Raw genomic sequence first — 25916 nt, 5'->3', positions numbered from 1 at the left:
CTTCGGATGTACGTATTATTTCGGTGGTAAAGATTCTATGAAACGGAAATATTCTACTTATTCGCCAGCTGTACCCCAGCTGCGAATGTGTTATTCGATATACTCATAATTGGTGCTTTGTGTTTAATCGCAGAAAAACTTTCAAATGAACTCCAAAAATTATTTCTCATCTTGTTAATTAAACGTAATCGAGCGTAAACAATGAACCCTATACAGTGCCAAATTACAGTGCAAAAGCTTTCAATTACTTCGAAGATCATCAATCTTCGATATGAACTATGGTATTCAATTAAGTCCGCAATGTGATCAAGTTCTTTCACTATGCCACAGATATCGATAAAGCATGCTAATTTATCATGATCGCTTTAACATTTGTTCACTTATAATGGCGTTAGTTAGTAGCTAACACACATTTCTTGGCCTAAAAATATTGTTGTTAAGCCTGAATAATTGTATCATAATTTTTTCATGTTTACTCAGATGAAATTAATTGCTCTTGATTGAAATATAAAAATGACATAGTAGTATTTATTTTTTCAGGTCATTCGCAGATTCGTTTCCCTGATATCCAAGCTCAACTTGAGCCATGTCCGGGTGGAGTAACCAGATGCCGTCATCTTTATACAAAGAGATTGCTAAATGGTTCATTACGAACCAACTGAAGATATAATTCACTTCGAAAGTTTCTACTTCAAGGAAAGCATAAGGACGGACAGATGAAATTGATTTCTTTCCGTGAAGACAGACAACATTCTTGGTCTTCATCGTGGAATCTTACTCGAGGTAAGTCATATCGTTAGCCTTTCATCAAATGAATTAATCAGTTTCTAATGACTCGAATCAATATTATTAAATATTCGAAACGGTAATTTTATTCTTCATTGGAGCTATAAAACTGGCATCTTGAGTAGGTATAAACATATTTAAATCAATACAAATTTTGGTTTGATTTCCCCGAAATAAAACCGTTTTCACTAAGAAGTAATTGTGGAATTCAGGCGCCACTAATAGTAAGCTCATGGGGGGTTATGTGTTCAGATAGATTAAGTGAAGGAAATTTCAAAACAGATCAATGAAACCTCGTATTCGATAACAACATTCTTGTAAATTTCAAGAAAAAGCTTCAGGTCTTAAACGGTTTCGATTTTTCCGCAGACAAGGTGACGAAGAATAATATGGGGAGGGATTTATCTTGGATAAACAAACGAACGAAGTATATGGGGCAGAAATAATGAGTACCCTTGTGTCGCGTTAAAGATTTAGACAGTATGCAAGGGATCAATTGATGGTATATACCCTGAAAAACGTCAAAGAATAGCTTTAGGATATAGCAAGTTATATGTCGATAAAAAGATAGAGCAAGGAATATGACCATAATTTAGAAGATGTATTCGGTCGAGCGATAGTGGTGCGTCCTTTTAAGTCATGCCATAATGGTAAGAGATGGAAAAAAACAATCTTAAAACTGATACAAGTATCCAGATACCACCATTAAGGGTGACATTGGATAAAGATGCGGTCAAATCCACATTCCCTGCCTTTCGCGGTAACTGCTTCAGGCAGGTTTCCACGGTCCTGCGTTAACAGCGCAGTGGGAAGTGGAAAAGGAGCTTATCTACTTCTTCCAACCAAACACCTATCTCACTTTAACAAGCTTGACCCTGTTTAAACTGAGCAAATACTTTTTTGAGAACTTTGTCTACACGACATTGCTTGAGCTTTCAGTCACTTAAATAGATATAAAAATTTTAGGAATGGCATATCAGCGACTACGATTATAGGGTGCAAAATTAAAGCATACGAGCATTACGAAGTAATTATTCATTCCAGGGTATCCTACATTACCCTGTTCACGCCGGTGAAAACTGGTGGCCAGGTCACGCGATGGCGAAATAGCAATAATAGCAATTCATTCTTTGATTGAACTAAATTGAAAATCCTTTTTTTTAATACCGCTATACTACAAAAAACGAATGCTCCGACATTCAAAGAGTATTTTTTATTTACAAAGAGACTCCACGAATTGGTTCAAAGAATTTTCCTTCCCAGCAGAAGAAAATGGAACTAAATCAATTTTGTTTTAAAGATTTTTCTGCAAACACTATTTAACCTCCATGTTGAATAAAAGTGCAAGAGGAGAAGACTCCCTACCTTTTACTTGCTGCCGGGTCCATCGACGACAGAGCTCAGCTTAGCAACAGCGACTCCTCAAAATACTTATATTCACCTGCACTACACAGTGAACACAACACCGACAATGAATTATTTGGTGAACCCTAGACACATTCACTTCACTCTTTAGCTGAGTGAACACTCGCTCAATGGGATGAGTAACACATTCAAGTAATTTCACATAATTCCATGAGACATGCACACTGCTTCCATAATAATGAAAAACCAGTGATAATTATCCAAGCGTTGAGGCAAAGGCTTGAAGAGATCGCTGACACCATGATGTAAGGATTGAGGTGTCATTCAATGAATTAATGGAATCGTTCACTCCAGCTCTTGTAAACTGTAAAAAAAACAAAAAGTGGTTTTAGGCTATAACACTAAAAATTCGGTACTGATTAAGGGAGGAGTTCTTAATCATTATAATCGAAAGTAATATGAAGTCTAAGCCAAGAGTGTGGGTACAACAACTCAAATAATTGTGACCGAATCATATTGCCAAAGAATATTACCTTCTTGAACAAAATTATCAACTAGTACGATTTAATTAGTAGATTATCATGTATTAATAGGTTTTATACTAGAATAGGCCTTACTTTAACACTTCAGCGACGGAGGCTTCACCTCCTTATCCTAACCAAACTGCTAAAAGACTAAAACTTACCTAGGTATGATAGAATGAGGAATACAGAAAAAACCAAAATGACGCACAGCTTATTACTAGCAGTCCTGAGAGGTAATGGAGGGTATGGAATCACTAAGGATGTGAGGGGATATTGCGGTGAACAAATAGCTCAAGTCGGAGTCAAAATTGTTGGCCCAATTTTGTGCCGCAGTGCATCGCGAAGGAGTTCCTGAGAGGTTCGGTTGGCGCGTCGTAGGGTGGAGAGGTGGTTGTTAAGGGGAGGTATTTAAGGAGAAGAAGATGGGATGGGGGAAGGGTAGTCAGGGCACAGCAAAAGAGACCCTCTACATTCCTCTCGTGACATCACATACTTTGGTCACAAGGTTCGCTTTACGGCGAATTGTCGAAGAGTGAGCTAATATGTTAATTTTACTGTGTTAAACCAATGAATTTACAAGTAGGAGTTAAAGCGTGAATTTGTCATTCAAATCACATGAATATGGACGTATATTTTGCTATTATGCATAGTACTACTATAACGGTGCGTTGTGCATGTGGTGGTCCTCTTGCGTGCTGCAAGTTGGTGATTAATCACTCCCTGCCTAATACCATAAGGGTTGATGTAGAAGAATTACAAAATGCTCTTTTTTCTATTTCTATTCTTTCAATCGCCTGCGCAATTGGGTTGGTTAAACGGTGCATTCTTAAGTTAATGCATTTATACATTTTCTTTCACGTTTATATGCATCCTATTACCAAACATTAGCACCAAGGAGAAGTTCTTAATCATTATGCACAAAGGAAACATGTGTTAAATGTTTTTCATGATAAGTACTAATCGATTATAATAGTAAGCTTTATAGGTTCAACTAAACCATAAGTTATGACGGGATTAACTCAATTCCGAATGTCAATTCATTTTCGTAGCAGGAACTTCGGGATCAAGTACTGCAATAAATTACTTACTTATTTTTATCACCGCTGAATATTTAATATTATAGCATAATTTTTGTACCTGGGGGAGGTCGTGGCGTTGGCGGTAGGTGACGAGGTTTGTAGTCTTCTTAACTATCGGGAAATCTCCAATGGGTCATGAATAAAAGACGACGTGATTGATTAAAAATCCTTTGATTGCTAAATATAATACTAAGTATACTGTCGCTTAATTTTCGACGCAATCGCCTCGTTGATTGACTATCTTCATAGATCGTGGCTGCGAATGCATTTCTATGAATTTTACCGGTATCCTGAATCTAATCGTCCACTTTTTAATGCTTTTCCTGGCCATATTTTCTCTCCGGCAAAATAAGCAAGTATAAAATCGCAAGTTCATCATTGCACGGAGGGTAATCGTACACGAGAACAGTTGGGTTGCACAGGCACTTAGAGGACGGGTGTTGTCATGTATCAAATCACTTCCAGAATTCAGATCGTCTCTTACATTATTTTGAATGGCTCCGCGCAATGAGATTGTTTTTTTTTTACACGATGCAATTGAATTTATTGTTAAACCCGGCAGAATTAAATCTAAAAGTAACACGATTCATTGGTCCCAAAACAGAGAAGCATAATATTTCGATTGTTTAAGGATCACTTGAATTTTCTTGGCTAGCTTGGTGACTTTTAATGCCTCCATTGCTTTGACTGTAACTTTGTTTCAGGTATGTAAAATGGAATCCGTCTCATCTTTAGTCACAATTGATTTTTAAAAAAGTTCTCTTTTATCAGTACAAAGGACAAGACATGTCAATGCTTAACCCATTCGTCAAGTTTCGTCGTTGTCACTCCACAGTTCTCACACAGGATACAATTAATGGCTGTTATATCTACATCTGCATAATACCCTGCGAGCCCTGTCTTGGGTGTTTGGCAGGGGGTGACAAATCACCAACATGCAGCATGCAAGAGGACCGCCACATGCACACCGCACTGTCATAGAAATGTTACGCATACTAGCGAAATATACATGCTTATTCATTTTTTAAAAAATTGCTAATGGTTGGTAATTCATAGAGCAAATACATGCAAGGTTAGAAATATGAAAAATAACATGCAATAAGTGATCATAGCAAGCGACGCCATTAATTTTATCAATTGAGACAACGTTGCTATCCCTAATAGTACGAGGGAAGAATGACATTTTAAATCTCCCTGTTTTGCAGTCTATTTCTTTTATTTTATTCTCATGATTACGTCTACTATAGCACGATGGTAAACGAAGGATGTGATTCACGTCGTCTGAGAAAATATCTTCTTCGAATTTCCTAAGTAAGTTAAGCCTATACTTCGATCTACGCTCCTGTAAAGATTCCCATCCTTACTCGTGTAACTTACTGGAAACGCTGCACTTTTTCTCATAATAAACCATCGCAACTCTGGCTGCCCTGCGCTGTACTCGATTGATTTAATTTATTATTGATTAAATTTAAGATCCCGGGTAATGGTGACCCCCAAGTATTTAACGGATTCGGCAGTTGATAGTGAAATCACGTTAGTGGTGTAGCTCCTCCTTGAAAATATATCCTTTTCCCAAAAATTCATCACCATGCACTTTTAAAGATTTAATTCTAACTCCAAATTACTGCACCAGTCATTTATGGCGACGAGGTTCTTTTCTAATACTAATCTATCGCTATGGTCGTAAACTTCTCTGTATACAACTACATCATCTGCTAAGATGCAGATTTTGCTCGTGACCACGGTGGTTATGTCATTAACCCTTAAAGGACCAACCTTTTTCCGGTTACACCGTAGCCCAAGGGAGGGTCAAAAAATGTCCACTTATATCTTTTCGTTTTAATTAATCATGAAACAGAATATATCTTCAACAATTGTGTTTTTACATCGTTAAAACATTTTAAAAGTTGTTTATCCAGCTGAAAGTCATAAAATCGCAATAAAAGAATTGAAATTTTCAAATCTTTTTAAACTTATCACAAACGAAATTATGATAAAACTTCTTCACAGAGGTTCCGGATTTCATGCTCTTATTTGAAAATTTAGTTTCTAAATCACCGATAACTGTGTATCTAAAATAACAATAAGGCATAGTATTTCAAATTTAAGTCAATTTTCAGCAACCGTACTCCAGGACAACAATTTTATAATTATTTAAAATAAACCTAAATTTTTCCACTCCGTTTTCAGTTACCTAATTTAAAAGTACATGACAAATCATAATACGTCTCCTAATTTAAAAAAAATATGTTCTATATTGTTCGTAGCATTTATTTATCAATAACCATATCATTCCGATAAAGTTATAAAATTATTAACATTAGCAATAACTAATGAATAATCAACTCGAATCTTCTGATAAGGCAGCATTATTGCCTGTATTGTATACGTTAGTTTTTATGCCATGTTTACCGCAAATATAACTGTTACATATAGTACATATAATCATAGTTTTTTTATAATTTGTTTGGTTTTACTCTTTTTGATGTGAGTGCGTTGCTGCACGTGTGGAAACTTCCTGTGCCAATTACTTTGACAGGAACATATGACGGCTGTATTTTTCTATCCGCGACCCCTTCCATCATCAATAAAATGTGGTTATGAGTATAATGAATGGAAAATGAGTATAAAAAGAGAGAGTCCATTGAGGGCAGCAATGTCGATTAGTGCAAAGAAGACAGATTGGCCCAGACCCCCAGATCTCGGGTCTGTAAATTCAAACAAACTTGAAAAAATCTTCTGACTAGTTGTTCCCTTCGATTGTTCAGGAATACGTTTTCTGTTACTCTGCATAGTTCCAACCATAGTCGATCCATAAAGTTCTTTTGCTGGCTCCACAGAATTATAGTATCTACCCATTGACATATTTCTCCCGTAATTCTTGATTGGGACCGCCAGGGCGTTCACTCGTTTGAACCTCTGCTTGTTGATGGTTCATTATTTTCTGAGGCAACAATTTCCATGTTGAGCACATACCTCTCATAACATTCTTATAAGTATCCCATACCACCCTGGTTATTGTTTCATGAATACTATAAATTTACACCTTCCCCTAAAAAATGATAACATTTCATCAACTAACATATCGGGTTCACAAATGTAATATTTGGGTGATATCCCATTGACCATTTGGAATACCGAAAAATAAGCGAAACTTTGTCTTTTCATCTTTGTCTTTCCCCGAGTAGACTTTTCATCAAATAAGGCAATCGTTCCTGAAATCAGTTTCAACTCTTCGCAGCAATATAGGAGGACCTTCCAAATCTATGTAACCACCAATCATGCGATTCTAACTTGCTATCACTGTTTGCACCGAACAATATCTAAACTCCTGCGAAGGATTTTAGTTTTACCGTATCATTTTTAGACTTCGAGCTCGTTCTGCTTCTTCATTTGTATGCCGTAAAATCATGTCAAGAATTTCAGTGCTGAAATTTTTTCAAATGACTTGTGCAAATCCTTTTCCTTACCAGCAGGCAGTAAACATTGCTTTTTCCGCAATATTTTGAATGGTTCGCCTAGTCACGCGAGGAGGATCACTCAGGTTTTTCCTTGCCATTTTTGCAACGTACTCGATATCTTCCTAGCTGCCTTTTTTCCTACAAAAGTCACTTCCTTCACCTGCCTTACTCCATTATTTGAACTGATTTCACTAACATGGACTACAGTTTCTCTCAATTCTTCATTACTGATTTATTCTGTGCCACTTGTAATTTCCAATTCTCATTACACGTCACTAACAGTCAAGCAGATAAGCAGATAGGAAGACTTTTCAAAGATATAAACCCTTTCACTCAAAAGCCACCGCATAGTAGCTCTAGATGTCAACATGAGGACCAAAATTTCACAGGAGCTTTGCCGACAGCATGCCATGCATCGTAAATGCTCACCGTGTGATAGGTAATTTTGGGATTGTATAAATTGCATTATATTGTATACCGATTGCATCTTGAATAGCGAGAGTTCAAATCACGCAGCAGCTGAGGGTGAGGGTGAAGGTACTGAGTAAATTAGCCGGTGTGTCATAAATTTAAAAACACTAATATCACGGTAAGAAAGTGGGCTAGTTCTTGTTGCACTCATATTTTCGCATCAATAGCATTCCAGTTTGACATGAAGGTAAAATACTTCGAATTCTTGCGAGTCTGTTTAGATAGGTAACCAAAGTGTTTCGGGGGTATGCAAAAATTCATTTTGTAAAAGATGCTTCATGAATGGCTGGATAGAGCTCTTTGCGCCCTTTCCCGTTCATGAGTGAATAAAATAAATACAGTAAAAAGGTTTTTGTGAAAGTATTATAGAGGGAATGACTTCAATATTCAAAATTTCAGAAGGGTATTCAGAAGCTTTTTTTCGATATAACGTGTCAGTTTATAATTCTGTCAAGCAGAGCCTATAAGAGTAAGCAAAGTGATTAGAAACAGAGAGTATTTATTTTAAACATACAGTTCAAAATTTTTAAAGAAAATTAATCAATATGTGAGATAAATACATTGAAAACTATTTTTACGAATTCTGATTGCTTAGAATAGAATAATAATTGAAACTATGTAAAGTAGAAATTTGTGAAATAAAATCAAAGTAATTACATCCTATAGTTTAAATTCATAAATGCAATATGGAGCCTATTGTTGAATTAAAATAAACATTAATACTTAATTTAAACTAATTAAGTTATAAATTATAATGCCTAATAAAACTATTTGTCCCATTACACGATTCCATTCAGTCGAAAAATATGTCACAGGTTGGACCAAGGGAGGGTTACTTTGTGTCCACCGCGTATTTACGCTCTCATAACGTTGTATGAACAAAATTTTCCATATACATCAAGATGTATTTATCTTTTTAAACCTATATTTGACAATATAACGAAGTTATAAATCTTTATTGGGTGAATGAGTACTTAAAATATTGAAAAAATAAAAAGGTGGACATTTTTTAGCCCTCCCTTGGTCCTCTAAGGGTTAATGTAAACAAGGAACAAAAGAGGGCCGATAACACTTTCTTTGGGTACTCTTTGGGTACTACCAACTTTGAATCAGCTTTAAATGCGGAACCTTATCGGCTGCCTTTCTGAAGTCTTAAAATATTGCGTCGACTTGAACATGTCTGTCACCCGCGGATAAGATATCGTGAACGAAGAGAGCAAGTTGAGTTTCACAAGACCTACTTTTCTAAATCCGTGCTGTTTGCTGTCAGATTTTGGCAATCTAGGTGACCCATTATCGAGCTGAAAATAATATGTTCCAATACTTTGCAAGAAATGGAAGTAAGTGATATCGGACGGTAATTACTAGGCTTTTCCCTAACCCCATCTTCAAATATGGGCGTGACGATTGCTGTTTTCCGATGTTTAAGGACTGTATGTTCTGCTAGAGAATTTTCGAACACTATCTTCAACTAAGGCGCTATCTCTGATGCTGATTCCTTATACACTCGAGCTGGAAAAATATTGCTAATGAGGCTTGCTACTCGCCTTCAACTGACAACTTATGTTCTCAGATGACTGAGCTTGTGGTAAGGAGGGCATGGAGTTACCCGCTGCGTGCAAAACCCTTCCGTACGACTCACACTATCCATGCACTAGATTGGAATTGCACTCAGCGTCCAAAAGAACGGAAGGGCTGGCGTGCGCAGAGCCACCGATCGGTTTTTACCATCTCCCTTGCACCCAAGTCGAAGTGGACCTGCTACGGCTTCCGAGTCTCCCCTTGTCAAACCGAGAGAACATCAGTGGCACAAGTCCAGGAGAGCGCGGCTTGCGATGGTCTAGGGGGACAGAGATAAGTTCCTGGGATGAGCGGGTGATGGCCATTGGGCAGGCGGACGGATGAGGGGATAAAACGTTCTTTTCTTCAAATTCTAATCTCAAATAGTCTTCTATGATACCCATGCTATCTGAGCTCTACTTAATCTTAAAATTTAGAGAAACTTCCTTTCACACGATTGAATTAATATTTCATTGGTCATCATGTGGTTGTAACGTGACTTGATGTCCATTGGTCTTCAATGTACAGTCACTTTCAAAAGTCGGTCCCCACGGCCAGCGCCAGCAACTACGTTTTCCGATGAGCTCGAACTTCGGGTATTGCCCATGCCTTCTGTGCCTTGAAAGGGCCAGTTTGACTTACTGTCACCGTCCGCGAAAGTCTTACCGAGGCATTATTCTCTATTCCAAAATTCTTCGCGACTTCCCCAAATCCCGGTGCCAGAACACAAAGCGAAGCATAAGTTCTCAGTGACGCGCCCCGACAGTATTCTGAGATAGATGGTCTGAGCAGTCTGGCTTGCTCTAAAAAATACCGAGACGTATCTGCGTCGAAACGCACATACATGGAAAAAACGAAAATCGGAATTTAAGTCTGATTGTGAAAGAATATTCTAAAAGTTGTGCACAAAATAAACTTCTAGATTATGCCTTTAACAAATTATTACCAAATTCTATAAATGCATATTGCACTATTTTTAAGTATTTTAAACACTCTGATAGGCTCATTCATTATTCCTAAGCTTTTTCTTTGGACATATATTATCCTACAGTTTTCTACGTGTCTCATTGCACGATAAATCAAAAATACTAATGTGCACTGAATCATTATGTTTACTTCGGTATGATATTCATTCCAGTCGTTGCTAACATTTCCATAAGTAAATGTTTAATTTATTCCAGGTATCAGTAAGTAATTAACTCAAATCTTCAAATTGATCGAGAGTTCGAATGTCTAAATAGTTATTGAAGAGAGAGTCATACGGGTGTATGCCGCGTGATGTGTCGGAATTGCCCCGAACTTTCGTGACCGACTGCTGGCCACTTCTTCAAGGTAATTGGAAAGGCTGGCCACTTCTTCATGAAAAACATTCCCTTGAAGAAGTGGCCAAGAGTGGGTCACGAAACGTCGGGGCAATTCCGATACATCACGCGGCATACGCCCGTGTGTCTCTCTTAAATCACCATGAGCCGCGAAAGTTTTAATCAAGAGTAAACAGTTATCATAAAATATATTATCGATAATTATAAAATCATCGAAAGCATTTATTACATGACTTGTTTGCCTATTTATTACCTTTTCAAGGCAAATTTAGTTTATCCTTTATCTTTGCCCCTTTCATTGAGAGGTCAAACTAAGACTTTCCCCCTTTTTCGTTTCATTTTTTCTGCTATAATCAGTCATAATTGGAACCTAGTGATATCATGCATATCAATGCCCTCTACATTATTATATATAATAAGTGATTTTACAGCGATAATAGAACTTACACTCACGTGATGAATACCCTGAGTCAGTCTTACAGGTTAATAAATACTGATCATATTCCTCCAAGTACAAAACTACGCGTGCATCATTTCCATTCGATAAAAATATATCGTGTTGGGAAGGGGATAACCATTTCTGCGAAATCAATAAAAAGTATATTTATTATCTACCAATTATACTGGATTGGTTGTGGCACTTTATGGTGGGGAAACTTAGACGCCGACGAAAGAAGGAGCAGTAAAGAGTGAAAGCATTCGAGAAAAAGAGTATGAAAAAGAATGGAGAATGTAAGATGGACGTGGAGGAAAAGAAATGAAGAAGAGCTGTCCATAGTGGAGAGAATTGAGGTAACGGGGAAGGATGAAAGTAAGGATATGGATAGAATGAAAAGGCTTTATGTGATTGGGCGTTACCGTTGATTGGAGTGGTAAGTTCAAGTTGGGAGGGGCACTTGCGGGATGGTTCATAAAATCTTCCATGTTATCCAACATTATCAGGCTACCTTTAATAATAATGAAATATACTCCCTTTTTCATTTCAGAAGGGCAGGTAAATTATGTTTTTCCATGACCACCACAAATAGTTGACTCTCAATCATAATGTCACGCTAATGTTGCTCGCAATAATTTTCTTAAAAAACACTGAGCAGTACTTTCGTACGAGTATTCCTGAGAAAGAAAAGGACAACACTTTCTAAAACGCACTGTGGTCTAAATACCTGCCATTTTACTCAATGCACATAAATATCTCGCAACTTCTTTCAGTGTAAAGTTATATTTATCTTATATAAAAAATTTAAGCCAATTCCGAATGCTCATCTGAAAAATATTTTGAATGCAAAAATTAACTTCTCTCATAAAACAATTACCTTACCGCTAGTTTTTGCCAGGCAAGAAATTAAAATACTCCTTCCTATTTTCTATTTACAGGATGGGATTAAGTTGCGGTATTCAAAATGAAGGCACCACTTGTATTCCGAATATACTTACCAAAACTTGTGGAGTAACTGCTATTTTACTTGTAAACATTGAAAAATGACAGAAAATCCTTCCTCGCCAACAAGGGTGAACGCAAACATGGATGGTAACCGTGACACAAAAGACAATATTAACATTGGGGTATATCTTTGCGTATTATTTTTCACAAGACGATGTGGAGAAAAAAATATTGAAGTATTATGCTCGAAATGCTCCGAAAATTTTATATGAACTATGTGTGCTGCATAAATTTACCAAACGGCTCATTGTTCCTCTATGTTCCTCGCGCGATGAGTTACTCGCCGGAAAAATCCATAAATTCTTATCGTACTCTTCGATGGTGGAATGGTTTGCCTCTCGTGGGGAGGGTTCACGGGGCTCTGAAATCGTGCTTGGGGCTCTTTGCGAGAGTTAAAGTATTCAAGTTGCTGCAATTTTACAACCATATCAAGTCAAATTAATCCCCATTGGACAAGGAACGCGTGAGTAACGCGTTAGGAGGAAGGAAGGAACGAGTAAGCAAGGAACGCGAAGGTCGACTTCGGAGAAAAGCGGAGACAGCTGCGCCGGGTATGTGGGCCGACTTTTGAAAGTGACTGTACATCAAGTCATATTAGAATCACTTGCAAGGTAGCTATCTGGCTCGATACAACATTAATCCAACATTCACAATATCGTCGAATTTAATACCTGCCACATGTTTCTGAAAGAAAATTTCTTCGTGACCTAGGTAAAATACGATATAATGTAATTCTTAAAGCCTACCTTATTAAATCATTCTAAACTTCATCTTACGCCCATTAGGCACCATAAATTTCTCTCTTTTCTACCTTTTTTCAGCAGAATCTTGTCTATCTTTTCTTATGAAATTATCACAGCTATTAGTTGAGAGCATACATGATTCCATCGCCTAATAAATGTTCAATTACTTCATGAAAACGGGCGTGTGACCATTAAAAAATTGGTTTGGCAATGAGAACTTGTGGGAACTCTTCTCCATCATTGAATTCAAATGTATATTGTAAATTATCTCAAGGACCTGTGCCTTATAGGTTAGGCTATAACAAAAAGGACGAGTACTTCAAAAATAAAGTAGTGTTATAATATGGTAGACTAATCCCACTTTCTGAAAATTCAGCACATCACATGCAGCATCACCATGGAATCCGCTGTACCAACAATGCAAAGGACATCGCAAGACAACACAGCGGGCACTCTACGTCATCTATTCATCAACCCTGATGAAGACACGGTGGTCTTTTTGGAGGTTTTATCGGATTCCCTAAAGTTTCGGACGGATACCAGATCACAAGGTATCACGGAAGAAAAGAGTTCCGGATGATTTTGATTTAAGTTGGCCTGCCAAATGATCACTAATAAATGTAATAAATAATAATAACTTATTGAAAAGGCTTGACGACAAATGGATACTATAGCAAGGATCTATTGTATTTATCTTTTATAACCTATTAAATGCGGTTCATGACTCAATTTTGGGGCAATGTCCTAGTTTGCTATTAAGTATTGCAATGCAATAATTTAATTTGATGCCATAATTTGTACCATTAGCATTTTGTAACCAGCCATCAGAATTACTTGCTTGATTTCAGCAGATTAAATCTACAACACTAATTTAATAATAAATAAAGATTAAACATCAGCCTCGATGGAGCAGCAGCAGCAGAGAGAATTAAGGGGTAAAGATAAAGTTGTTATATCACGTTATCATTTATGGTAAGTATTCATTGTAATGACATCTTTTCATACCATCCGAAGAACAGAGTACTATGCTCCTAACGCCCTTCTCAAAGTGCTATGGCACACAGGGTGCGATACTTGAAAAATCTCCTCCTCTACTAGCATTTGTATCCGATCACACAGGTTGCAGTTAATTATAAATGATGTAAATATCTAACTATAGTTATCACAGCCACCAAACCGCAGAGTGCTACCTTAAGAATACATCATAAACGTTCTCTTATTTCTTTTTAAAATTCATTAACTCAATTTTTGTCGAATATTTGTTAAAGATATCCGCCGTCAGTGTAGGTTTCTGATTGTGAAATTTGTTAAAAAATGAAGCTCATGAAAAAAGTGTTTGTGTGTACTTGTAGATTTTTTTCAATCACTTGCTTTAAAAGATTCACTTTCCAACATCCGTTGATAACGGTGATCCGCGTAGCCAGCAGCCATCTACGGACTGCCGCATGTTCGATAAATTGATTTTGGGCGGATGCAATTTTGTCTCCCTTTTAATCTCTGCATTGTGGGCGGTCGCTATTCATCTCTAAGTATTACGATCTACAGACTTATTTGTATATCTGGTGTAAATATTTCGAGGTAACTAAGTGATCATTATGTATAATTATACTTAAACGCGAAAACTAGACGAAAAAACAGGGTACGCGATTTTCCCATCGCATTGGTCACAAATAATGCAACTAAAATGTGAAGAATTATTAAAAACAAACCAATAAATAATATTGTAACTATTGAATATCTACAAAAGGTCAGCGCTTAATTTTAACGTACTGAATTTCGAAAAAAACAATGCGGACATATTTTGCGATTTTTGTTGAACTTTGAGGTTATGTATTTTGTTTAAAAAATAACTTAGGAAAAACTCTTTGCATCACAAAGTTATTATAAACAAATGTGCCAAGCTGAAACTTCAAGACTTAAAAAAAAAGACATTTTTGAGGTCTGGTCCAGGGATAGGCGTGTTTCTAATTTTAAAATATAGAAAAAAAGGCAGGGTCTTATGTACAAATTTAATTGGAATGTTCATGTAAAAATTGAGGTCAGAGGACCTCTTTAAACACAAAATTGAAAGTAATTACACTATCCTCTATTAAATGCACATGATGACTCATACTTACGTATCAACAGGAGACTTCTAATGTGGAATCAGGCTCATTTTGATAAAAGTTATTTATAGAATGCGAGATATTGTTGCAAATGAACAAATGTATCAGTTTTTGCGCCGTTAACGTCAGGAATATTTACCGGTTTTTGTTTTTTGTAATTATTTAAAAACCAATTTTAGGAAACAATAGCTATATTTAGGAAGTAAGATATGCCGTCGCATATTCTCTGATAAATTCTGTGCATTTTGGCATATCAGTTTGTGCGCCGTTAACGTCAGGAATATTTACCGGTTTTTCTTTTTGTAATTATTTAAAAACCAATTTTAGGAAACAATAGCTATATTTAGGAAGTAAGATAAGCCGTCGCATGTTCTATGATAAATTCTGTGCATTTTGGCACCTCATACCTAGATTTTGGTTGCGTATAAGTTGAGATAAAGGTATCTTTACAGTAGAAATAATATAGAAGATTGAAACTCGCGCAATATGCTTCAAAATCAGTATCCGGCTCACAAAAAATGGTGAATTTAAATGCACTTTACCATTCAGAGAATGTGATAATATTCAATACACATGCTTTTTCCATCCATCCTCTACTGAATTGAACAGATTTCAGCTCAAAACAATGGCATTTAGCATATGGCGGAAGTCGATTCTACCGCAGGCCAACAGAAGGCATATCTGGCGCCGCGACAATACTTTCGTTCACCTTGGCAACCAGTAAAACGTAGCCGTACGGTAACATTTTATCAATTGGATTTTCGTTTATTGGTTTCGTTATGACGTCTTTGCCTATATAATTACATTATATTATAATTTTTTACCCTTATTCTTCAATTGATCTCCATAGATAGATTATATATCCCACTGAATGGCATTATTTTTAATGGCAACCAGGGCGCGTTATTTTTTTTCAAGTGACCCAGAGCTCTTTGAGAATTTTTTGTCCTGTTTTTGATTCAATGTTTTAATTATTGTATTTATAAGACGGTATTTATACTAAATCAAGCCTGCATCCACGGCCGTAGCAGAAAATATTTCGGGGGTTTGTGGATTAGTATGCAAACATAAAGCTATTTTAATATGATAAGTAAAATAGCTTATACCTCTATATACACCTGTTTATAATAGGCCGTTGAAGAAAACTACAAATATATTGAGTTTTTTCCGCATCCGCTACTGTCGCCACGGCGAGAATAACGTGTAAAAGTTGCCCTACTTGACTTGAGCTATTGCCATTGGCGGACGACTACTCACCCTCCTCCTCAATGCTTTGTTTGCCCTTGTTCGGCGAGATGAGGAAGAGGGCAGGGTGTTCCTTAAGACTATAGCCAGCCGATGCGGGGAGGGACGGAAAGGTGAGAAGTGAATAGTCAACTACCACGAAAGCTGCAGAGGGGGAGGGGGGAACTTAAACAAATTCTAATTAATCCATTTCCTTTGATTCAGTGATTTGTTTTCTTACTGATTGCATTCGATTGTGAATTTCCAGCAATTTACACATGGATAACTAACTTTCTAACATAACGTATAAGAATTACATTCACACCATATACCATTAATTGAAAACGTTTTATACAGCCTTTCTTAGCACAAACTCTACTTCCTCATACTGCATAAACCATTTTTTAACTGCGGATGTAAAACCCCATCTCTTCTCCCTCATTGTCACATTTTTGGCAACATACTACATATTTTAGCCCCAAGTATTGATATGACTGTTTATAAATTTTTATCATTGGCCTGGGTATATTGAAGTTTACACAAGATCTGATGTAATAAGTTTGTGGTCTGACCTTTACACCGATACGGTTATTGAAAACTTCAAGGCCTTTATAAATGAACAGATGCCTTAAAGGGAGGATATCACATCTTCTGAAAAGAAGGAATGAGTGGCTTTTCCTATATGATCGCGTTATAACCCTGATCACCCTTTTTTGCGCCATTATTAATGGTTTAATGTCGGTATAATATGCTCCACCCCAGCAGACTATTCCATATTGCAATCATGAATTACAAAGAGCATAGTATACCATTCTTCATACTGATTCAGGGCATATGTATCTGAAGAAGTAGAATTTTCTGACAATAGAAATCATTTATGATTTTAATTTATTTACGTGAGACTTCCATTTACAATTTTGGTGACAATATATGCCGAAATATTTTATGTGACTAACCTGTTCGTTCAGAATTTTTTTCACAGGAAGTAACATTGCTTCCTGTGAAAAAAATTACCATCCACTGCATAAACATGGCTATAGTTGGACAAATTCCGCAAGAAATGTATCATCATGCATTTGCTCAGATTAAGTTCGAGTCCCCAGTCTTGGCTCCACAAATCTTATACAATTGGTACATTGGTAGTATACTTCACCAATACTCCGCAAGCCGCCTAAAACACGTGTGGCAGGGGGTGTTAGGACACCAGCCGTATAAACATAAAAATGAAGTGCTCTAACTAAGGCGGGCTAGCGTTTATTAAAGTTCTTTATGGATCGGTGGAAAAACGAATTCCCATACGTATCCGTTCGGCAAAACATCTCTCTTAATTTATCGCTTCTATCGGACTTGGAAATATAGTGTGGCTTAAATATTACGTTCTCAGTGTCGATCTTAAAGATATCCATTCTCAATTGTTCGAGCAACCTAAGCCCAGCGCGCAGCCTCCGAGTCTCCAGCGGCTCCCAGCCTCATTCGCTTAACATCTGAGTAACGCCGTCTGACGAATCCTAATTTCTTCCGGGCTATGACGCAAATATTCCTTACATGTGTTCACCACCAGAGGTTCGAGGTTATCTTAACTCCCAGGTACTTCACTTCGTTTGTTGCCTTTATGTCAATACCATCCACTGCATAAACATGGCTATAGTTGGACAAATTCCGCAAGAAATGTATCATCATGCATTTGCTCAGATTAAGTTCGAGTCCCCAGTCTTGGCTCCACAAATGAACGTTGTTTAAGTCCGATGATTGAATTTCATTGTCATAGTATTCACTGATTTCGCAATACATGACAGCGTCGTCAGCAAATTAACGTATTTTACCACTAATGCGGTGGCAGAGATCATTAATGTATATAATGAACAAAAGGGGGCCGATTACGCTTCCTTTTGGAACACCTGATGTAACTTTTACTGCATCAGAGCTAATTCCGTCGAGAACTACTTTTTGTTCACGATCTCTGAGAAAGTCGCGTATCCAGTTTACAACTGTTTCGTTTAATCCGATTGACTGTAATTTGTAGAAACGTTTCTTGTGAGGTACCGTGTCGGAAGCTTTCTTAAAATCTAGAAGTAGTGCTTCAACTTGTCGTTTCGATTCACCTGATTTTAGAATGTCGTGAAGAAAGAGCACGAGCTGTGCTTCGCATGATCTACCTTTTCGGAATCCGTGCTGACAGTCATGGAGGAAGTTACGTCTGTCCAACAAAGTCATGATTTTTCTAACGACGAAATGCTGAAGTATCTTGCCTATAATCGATGTTAATGAAATCGGACGGTAGTTGCCTGGGTCCTGTCATTTTCCCTTTTTAAATATGGGTTTAACGATTGCAATTTTCCAATATATAGAGGTAACTATCCGTCGGAAAGTGACTTCTTCAATATTATTTCCAAGTAAGGAGGAGCCAACTACTCGAGGACACGCGCTTAATTGTATCCCCACGGAGACAATAACGTGTAAGAAAGTTTACCTGTAATTCGCCCTACTTATCTTGAGCTTTTGCTGTTGCAGGAATACTACTCACCCTCCTTCTCATTGTTTTGTTGGTCATTTTTCGGGGAGGTACAAAGCTAGATGAGGATCAGAGCAAAGGGTGCATTGCTAATAGCCAGCCGTTGTGGGGAGGGACGATAATGCAGACGTTCAGTGAATAGTCAACAACCACGAAAGCTGCAGAACGCGAGGAAAAACATAAACAAATTCTAATGATACCATTTACGAAGATACCTTCTGACATAACATATAACACAAATAGCTGGCTTCCAAAATGGATTTTTTACGCAAAAATGACGTCACAGTTTAAAAATCTTCAAGATGTATGACTTGTTCCTCCTAGGCGAGAATAACGTGTATGAAGGTATACCTGCAAGTTACCTTACTTGACTTGAGCTTTTTCCGTTGCCGGACGACTACCTACCCTCCTTCTTAAAGCTTTGTTTGACATTGTGCGGCGAGGTACCAAGCGAGAAGAGGGTGAGCGAAGGGGTGCATTGCGACTAGCCTCCCATGTTGGGATGGACGACAGGGCAGCCGTTCAGTGAATAGTCAACAACCACGAAATCTGCTGACCGCGAGGAAAAAGTAAACAAATTCTAATTAATCTATTTACGAATATACCTTCTGACATAACATACGACACTAATAGCTGGCTTCCAAAATCCTATTCTTAAGGCAAAAATGACGTCGCAGAGCCAAAATCTTCGAGAATAGGGTAGTTTCCTTCATCAAAGTAAACGAATAGCATTTATTGCGATTCGTTACCCACCATTAGTGTATTCATAATATACAAATTATTTCGTTTTAGAAATAGCGGTTTAGACGAATGGCAATGGTCCATTTTTATCCCCATTTGAAAAGGGCCAGATTGGCGCCCATGCGATGCCACTCCACGTGACGTCACAGGGACCTAGTTTCTATACGAGTAGATAGGAGTTTTACATCGTCTGAGGTTACCAATGCATGCGTGAGGCACAGAGCTCAGGGAAACATGTCTTAATAATCACCTATTAAAACTCGCTAAGGTTAGAAAGTTTTCTTCGTTTGATAGGGTATTAATAATCCTTATTTAAGCCAAGCGCTAAGAGCTAACATGGTACTATAACATCCTGCGTCGTATCATCGCTCAGAGCCTCGCCACAAGATCACCTCACTTGCGGCAGCGGGAACCAGTTCGACGTCACACGGAGTTTTTCCGGCATTCTTACTTAGCCGTCGCGATTTCGCGCGCTTGAAAATTTTCACTGTTCATTTAATCGCGAAAAATGGATATCGTCATTTAAAAATCTAAGCAAGAGCAAGGAAGAGCAAAATAACAATAGATTCGGATTAAGGAGGAAAAAATATTAAAAAATCGAAAACATCGTGGATCTACGTTGAATAATGACGGAGATATTAGTTTTGTTAAGCTTTCTTCGATTTCCGACCACTGTGCGTAATCTGCAAATAAACGTATTTTACCACTAATGCGGTGGCAGAGATCATTAATGTATATAATGAACAAAAGGGGACCGATTATGCTTCCTTTTGGAACACCTGATGTAACTTTTACTGCATCAGAGCTAATTCCGTCGAGAACTACTTTTTGTTTACCATTACTGAGAAAAGTCGTGTATCCAGTTTACAACTGTTTCGTTTAATCCTCATGACTGTGATTTGAATAAAAGTTTCTTGTGAGGTACCGTGCAGAAAGCATTCTTAAAATCTTGAAGTAGTGCTTCAACTTGTCGTTTCGATTCACCTGACTTCAGAATACCGTGAAGAAAGAGGACGAGCTTAGTTTCGCATGATCTACCTTTTCGGAATCCGTGCTGACAGTCATGGAGGAAGTTACGTCTGCCCAAGAAAGTCATGATATTGCTAACGACGATATGCTCAAGTATCTTGCCTATAATCAATAGAAGAAGGAAACGTGGTCAACCACCCTTGAGAAGAAGACATCTGGACGACCACAACGCGAAAGAAGACTGAAGGCGTGCGTGGTACCCTCTCCCCCACAAACACTGCTCCTCTTTGAAGACCCTAAAAAAACGACCCCTTCTACCACAAGCCACAACCCTCAATATCCTCACTTCTCGACACCCAAACCCCATCCTCCATCTTACCCCCTCCCTTCAACCACCTCGATCTATATAAGGAAGAACTCTTAAAACTTACGTCACACTTAATAATGTTTTTGCAACAACGAAAGACGTCGTGTTAAAATGAAACCCATTGGAATTATTGCAATGTCTAAGTTTACTAGCTAGAGCTGACATATGTTCTGGAGCCTGTATGAACCAAAGTACCAACATTTGATGCGTAAGAACTAAGAGGACGTCGAAAATAAAATAAAAACCGTGAACTCATTTGTGTAGAAATTCGAAGTGTTTACGAATTGTCCATTTCACTTCACCGTTCATCGGAAAATTGAAAATGATCCAACTCCACACGTCTCGACGCGTACGCTTCAAAACAGTCTGCTATTAGTGGTTCGACTTACATTCGATCGGCGACGATTACACTTCATATGTATTTAAGAGGCAATCTTAAGGACTTTCAGTTGATTTATCCTCAACATTAAATATATTACACTGTTTAGATCACTGAATAATTCTAATCCAACTTCACATTATTTTGCAACATATTAATTTTGAAATATGCGAAAAATAGAAGGGAAAAGTTATTGGTTTGATATCATTCGTCAATAGGAACATAAAAATTTGTTAAGCAGCCCCAATTATGGCTCACTTGTCCGTGAAATTAAGACCAGATTGCTCGTGAGCGACGCGAGTGGCGAATTTTTAAACCAAGTTTAAGATGGGGTGGATGATGAGATATCTAGAGGGCGCTTTGATGATCCTCTACTCAAATATTCGCGAGCAAATTCATTGCATAGGCATTTGGAAAGAATCAACTAACCATTTCCACGAAATGAACATCACCTAACCGCAGAGCAATGCTTTTCGTGCTGTCCCTCGGGAGATGGAGAACACAACGAAGCACAAACAAAACAATACTGAAGAATACCACGGATAGACCCTCCTGAGAAAGGAGTGAATTAGCAAAACTGTCCCTTTAAGACCCGTAATAGATTCGACAGCAGCGGATAAGGCTATATTAAGAGTACTCGTTTTGGCCATGACAAGGTGAATTATTTCAAGTAACAATGTCTGGGGGTGAGAGTTATATTTTATTTACGAATGAAAATTATCGCATTCTGAGAGCTGTTGAATATGAAAGTGAAACGTTCGATGAGTCATTCATTGCTCGAGGTAAAATACGATTGTGACATTGAAATGTACCGTTCCGAGAAGGAAGGCCTTAAAAATGAGCCGTTACTCGCGCGCAGTAAAGCAAATACATAATGACCCAGAAGCAAAGGGTCACACGCCAATACAATCATGCCTCGCATAAACAGTAATATTTGCCTACAAATAAGTTGATTGAGAATGGGCAATGGATTTTCCCTCATCGAGCTTCAACTACTGCATCTGAACTTTATACCTGATACGTTAAAAATAGAGTTAAATAAAAAATTTAGCTTGAGAGACTATTTTTAACAATCCCAAAAATTTCGAATCGCGAAGTGGAACATGAGATTAAAAGTGGCAGTATCTTTTCAATCTCCGATTGATAATGAATTAATAAAGACAGTATGGTTCATTCTGCTAGTTAGGCTGTTACTTATTGATCTCCCAAACAATGAATGTATTAGATAACACTGACGTTTTCCTACTTCGATCCCAAATTCGCAAGCACAGAATAAGCCTCCTCAAAAACTTAGCGGGACTCGAGTTAAAGACTGCAATGGATTGGGAAATACGACGCTTCGGAAGTTACTCCGAATTCGGCAACTTTTGAATTATCTGTTAGAATGAAGCCGCAACCATTTGAATTATTTCCAGTCGCGAGTAACTAAAACGGAACCACAGAAAAACTACGTAGCGATATTTCAAGCCCCCAATGCGATCTAAGTGCTACCTGGAATTGCAGTCTTTGATTCTCAAAAAGGATAAGTTGCCATTAATCCTCTGGGCTACTAAGACTATCACCAAAAGATAGACCGCACTTAAAGATAGACTCGATGGCATTGTTGAGTCATTCCGAGATGTAAAAGGGGTATGTTAATCTCACAGTATTGGTGTACTCAGTTTTGGGGGTTTGGAGGGACAACAATCCCTCCTCACAGAAGCGAAAATTAATGTAATTCAAAACGAATTTTTGGAACAAATTTTATTTTGAAGAAAAAATTGCTTGAGCATAAAACGGGTACTAAAAGAAATATTTTTTCAAGTAAAATATTTAGAAAATGAACGACAACGGCTTGCCCCTTCCCCTAGTTGTGATCCAGGGTACACCCTTGTCTCGGTGGTCTAGGGATGACTACTGTCACTATGTCTAAACATAGGAGATATAACTGAATGCGGGTGAGGTGACGTCGAGATGCTGGTAAAAGAAGAAGGCAGGGATATGGACAAGTGAACGAAACAACCAACTAACGACGTGTAATCTAGCGATTAACTTACCTATTTCAAGTCAGAACATCCCGAATGAATTTTAAAATGCATCTAACTTACTGCCATCTGACTCATCCACAATCCTTGATAGTCAATACTCACCACTATGAATTGCAATTGCAGGCGCAATACGTAGTTAAGGATTTGGAGGACAAAACGACTGATCCAGGAAAACACTCAGTTCATCCCTGTAAATAAAATTCAATTGAACTCAAAATAAGGAACAATATACGAAAGGTTATGGAATTCCCTCTCCCTGAAAAAGATCCACCAATTAATGTGACATTGATCAAGGTTATCTGTAAAATAAATTAGCAATCATGAAATTCTGCTAAAAACCCTAATCAAAGTAACTCAAATCAAGTCTTTCCATCGATTAAATAGTTTCAAACCACGTCTATGATAACATCACCCAAAGCATATCGGGTTTACTGTTAACCTTACGAAAAAATAAGGTTACCATCTTGATATTTTTAGCGTTAATACCTATAGTAGATCCCATTCCGACATTTTCCCGATCACTGATATGAGAAGTGAATCACACTGCGATTAATAACTATCGGATGGCTAGTGGCTAACCTTTTATGGATCGTCCGAAAGTGCACCACCACAATTTTAAGGACGAACTCACTTCATTTCAACCTCAACTCCTCACGATCTATATTCAATTTCTAGACTCGAAAATGGCGTATTTTTCCAGTCGTCACATTAAAGAATATATACAACTCCTGATAACGCGGACTTGTGCGCCTTCTTGAAAAAAATATGAAGCACTATAAAAAAAAACTTGAATAACGAATGACACATGAAATCTTGAAAAGTTGACATCGGCGAGTATCAGCATTCCGTTAAACGTGAAAAAATCTACCGAAGAAAATGTTACTCTTGACCGGAATTCAAGACTGAATATTATGTAATAATCAAATGAAGATAGCATTACCGCTGCATCTCGTGGGGATGACTAACTACTATTTGATGTACGGGTGAACTTCGGTAGATTATAATTCCACCCACCACAATACCCAACATTCCCGCTCTGTTCTTCGAGAAGTTTTGAAAATTATAGTTTAGGCGTCAGTTGTGTCGCTCATAGATTCATCGTCATCAACTATTTCCACCCTAGCGAACGAGGTATTTCTTTCCCGTGATCCATTTTAGCAGACTTCATCATGAGCTAACTATCGCATTAGCACTTTCTCGCGTCTAAAGTACTGATTCGAAAGCAAAATAAATGCAAAAAATTGAACTTCGTAACCATCGTACAATTGAAGAAATTATGAAACTGGACCAAGACCAAAATTTGAATGCGAAATCCCGATTTGAAAACAAAGCAAGACACGAAAATTCAAAAAAATATAATCAGGTGAGCGAGAAAGATGAGTTAGCCATATTCGTTGTCATACATACGATCTTCGTGAACACCAGCATGAAAACTACACACACGACTACACTAAGAATTAAGAACATAAAAAAAGCAATGAGGGGATGAAGAGAAAGAGAGAGATCAGAAATAGGAAAATGGGATAAGTTGCATGGGTTTCCAGTTGCCACCCAAAGGGGTACCATGCTAGCATCGCTGGGACCCAATTCTCGGCCTTCGTCATAGAAGCGACGAAGGCCGAATGGCCGGCCCAATCACGCATCTCGTACCTACATCTCTCATGATGATAGATACGAGTGACGTCCTACTGTGCCATGTTACAGCCCCGCCTTCAAAACAGGCGAATGAAAGGCTGCCTTCGGAAACAAGAAATGACGAGACAGTATTAGCATTTCCTTAACAATACTTTATTACAACATGTAGAGTCGCATATTGCTTACAACCAGGTACAATAAATATAAATTACACTATAATACAACAATTACAGAAAAATATGAAGCCGTACAGAAGCATTCATTAAAAATTAGAAAAACAACATTTTACATTCAACCCAAATAAATGCTGCTATTATATCATTAATGGAGGAATGGAAGTTTCATTTTATTTCCTAATGTCTATAAGTGTGTGTTTGAGAGTCACATTAATTACCTAACATCTTTAAGTTTCCTACCTAACCCATCAGCTAAGTCACTTTAGTCTCCCTCCACTTCTCTAAGGGGTTTATACTCTGCACGCTCCAGGAAGATATTTAATTAATTACCACTACACGACATAACGAATTTCGTTAACGGGAGCGATACTAGATTTATAAAGATTTTAAGAAATTTGGTAACGTAGGGAAGACGATCTTAAGCTGTCAGAATAATCTTATTTCAAAATTAGGGTAAAATTAACGGAAATTAATTTATCGCAGCCACCTGAAAAAAATACACACGACATAATGAAATCACAGCCTAAGAAATAAGCACTATCGAAATCAGTTGAAGCACAAAAATAACGAAAATAAGCTATTTCTTTAACCATAATCTCGTCCACCTGAAAAAGAAACTACGCACTGTTCAAAGTGCCCTAATAAAAGGAACTTCAAACTAGGCAAAAATGAATTCAACGGGAGAGATTTCGCACTATCATCAACTTGGAGCAGTGAACAGAGTATAAAATTTTTCTCTTAAGCCCCGTCGGAGGGCCCTACCGCGAAAAGACCATGTCTCGTGAAGTAACCTTAACCGCCCTACACACTATGTGCCCTGGAAGAGGAGTCTATCACTTACCTCGAATCATCTGCAAGGTCCCTCGGCGGAAGAACTCTGCTTTCCATCGGCGATCCCACGTCGCGCTGCACTAATCACACAACTGACCATTACACAAGAACACTATTACACTCACACTGCACTAATCACTCCCTTCTCTGCTGCTTGCTGCACTAATGATGATCTTGTAGGAGGACGTCGAAGGTGAG

At 37.8% G+C, this 25916-nt stretch overlaps 1 long non-coding RNA gene across 1 annotated transcript; it reads left to right on the top strand.

Moving 5' to 3' along the window:
- Window positions 1-567: 567 nt before the first annotated feature.
- LOC124159649 lies at window positions 568-13432 on the top strand. The gene is made up of 2 exons (XR_006865003.1): window positions 568-783; window positions 13129-13432. It is a non-coding gene; the product is annotated as an uncharacterized LOC124159649 (long non-coding RNA).
- Window positions 13433-25916: the final 12484 nt, after the last annotated feature.

This window comes from Ischnura elegans, chromosome 5 (genome assembly GCF_921293095.1).
Source record: "Ischnura elegans chromosome 5, ioIscEleg1.1, whole genome shotgun sequence".
Lineage (NCBI taxonomy): Eukaryota > Metazoa > Arthropoda > Insecta > Odonata > Coenagrionidae > Ischnura > Ischnura elegans.
The sequence above is the reverse complement of the archived record's forward strand: the minus strand, read 5'-3'. Positions and strand labels throughout refer to the sequence as shown.